Raw genomic sequence first — 2,518 nt, forward strand, 5'->3', positions numbered from 1 at the left:
AGCTCCTGCGCTCCACTCAGGACTAAATCTAGAGTTGCCTCTCCTCTTGTTGGTTCCCGTACCAGCTGCTCCAAGAAGCAGTCATTAAAAGTATTGAGAAATTTTATCTGTGCATTTCATCCTGAAGTGAAATGTTCCCAGTCAATATGGGGATAATTGAAATCCCCCACTATTTTTGGGTTCTTAATTTTGATAGCATCTGTATTTTCCCTTACCATTTCATCATCACTGTCACTGTCCTGGTCAGGTGGTCTATAATAGATAATATTATATTTTTATTAGAGCATGAAATTTCTTTCCATAGAGATTCCATGGAACATGTGGATTCACTTAAGATTTTTACTTCATTTGATGTTACATTTTCTTTCACATATAATGCCACTCCCCGTCCCACCCCGGACGACCTGTTTTGTCCTTCCGATATATTTTGTACCCCGGAATGTTAGTGTCCACTGATTGTCCTCAGTCCACTGTCTTTGTTTTGGCCACTGTTGCAAATCAGGAGGTGTTTCCATGGAACTGTTCTAAATGACACTGTGATCTTTTCCCTGAGGTCTATTCTAGTTGGGATGTTTCCCCCGGCACATGTCTTGGCAATGGTTTGGTTTTTTTCCACTCTCAGATTTTGAGCAAGCCACTGAATGGGGAACTTCCTACAGCATGGACTCCGTAGGTTTGCTTTTTGACTACACTCAGATTTTGAACCACTGGGTGAATGTGGCACTCCCTACAGCATGTACTTTCTAGCCTGTCTTTCATTGCATTAAGGAACAAACATGCATAACCAGTATCCACACTCATTTTTTCCCTGCTGGTACCTATTAATGTTTCCCACATCACAACACATTATTGACACATTGAGCAGCATAAAATATGGGATTGGCATGAATAGGGTCATTTGTTCATAATTCATTTGTCTGAATAATGAAAATGTCATTTTTCTGTGTGTGAAGAGCAACCAATCTGCTTCACTCATGTGAACAGCCTCCAGTAGTGCATATAGTGTCTCATATTATCATTGTCTCTCCATCCAGGCATTTGTACTGCAACCATCACCCTAGATCCTGGGCACATACAGGAAGACAGGGGAACATATGGTACATGCAAGATACACTGTTCTGCCTCAGAGTTTGAAACTTTCTACTCTACTCTATGTCATATTCCAACAAAACCGACTTCACCAACCCATCCACCTTCATCCTGATGGGCATTCCTGGCCTGGAGGCAGCCCATGTCTGGATCTCCATCCCCTTCTGCACCATGTATACCTTCGCCGTCCTGGGGAACTTCACCATCCTGTTCATCGTGAAGATGGAGCCGAGCCTCCGTGCGCCCATGTACTATTTCCTCTGCATGCTGGCCGTCACCGACCTGGTAGTGTCTACGTCCATCCTGCCCAAAATGCTGAGCGTCTTCTGGTTCAATTCTAGGGAGATCAATTTCAGGGCTTGCCTCACTCAGCTATATATCTTTCACTCCTTCTCAGTGATAGAGTCAGGGATCTTTGTGGCTATGGCTTTTGATCGCTATGTGGCCATCTGTGATCCCCTGAGACATGGAACCACACTGACAAATCCTGTGGTGGCTAAGATCGCCCTGGCTGTAGTGCTGCGCGGCAGCGTACTCATATTGCCCTATCCTTTCCTGTTGAGGCAGTGGCCATATTGCAGAACCAACCTCATCCCTCAGCCATACTGCGCCCACATGGCTGTGCTGAAGCTGGCCTGTGCCGACATCCGTGTCAGTAGTTACTATGGCCTCTTTGTGCTATTCTGTGTGATGGGTCTGGATGTCATTTTTATTGTTGTGTCCTATATCCAGATCCTCAGGGCCATCTTCTGCCTCCCCACAAAGGATGCCCGTCTGAAGACTTTTGGGACCTGCATCTCCCACCTTTGCGCCATCTTAGTCTTTTACATCCCAGGTCTCTTCTTCTCTCTCACTTTTCGGTTTCACCAGAATGTTCCCCTGCATTTCCACGTTCTCATTGCCAATGTGTACTACTTGATGCCCTCCATGCTAAACCCCATCATCTATGGTGTGAGGACCAAGCAGATCCGGGGCAGGCTGCTCCGGCTCTTTACTCATAAAGGTACCTAAAGTTTTATCCTGATCCTCTGACTCTCTGACCAAGTCTGTGAAGAGCTATCTGGTGACATGGTTCTGTGCCCTCTTCCCTGATTCATTTCCTGGACAGTCAGAGAGACATCAAACCCTTTCCTGATCTTACTATGCATTGTCAGCTTTGGAATCAGTCTGGGTACAGATCATTAACACATAGGGTTTCCACCTTTTAATTTTTGGTAACTGGACTCCTGAGGCTCCTGCACCCTCTCTTACTATTCCCTCAAGGCTCTGTCCCCTGCCCCACCTATTCCCCCCAAATTCTGCTCATTTAAGAACATAAGAACATAAGAACGGCCGTACTGGGTCAGACCAAAGGTCCATCCAGCCCAGTATCCTGTCTACCCACAATGACCAATGACAGGTGCACCAGAGGGAGTGAACCTAACAGGCA

At 46.0% G+C, this 2,518-nt stretch overlaps 1 pseudogene; it reads left to right on the top strand.

The window, feature by feature from the left end:
* The first annotated feature begins 1,101 nt into the window (after positions 1–1,101).
* Positions 1,102–2,100, top strand: LOC128833765 (olfactory receptor 52K2-like; annotated as a pseudogene).
* The last annotated feature ends 418 nt before the right edge of the window (positions 2,101–2,518 follow it).

The sequence above is a fragment of the Malaclemys terrapin genome, chromosome 1 (assembly GCF_027887155.1).
Source record: "Malaclemys terrapin pileata isolate rMalTer1 chromosome 1, rMalTer1.hap1, whole genome shotgun sequence".
Lineage (NCBI taxonomy): Eukaryota > Metazoa > Chordata > Testudines > Emydidae > Malaclemys > Malaclemys terrapin.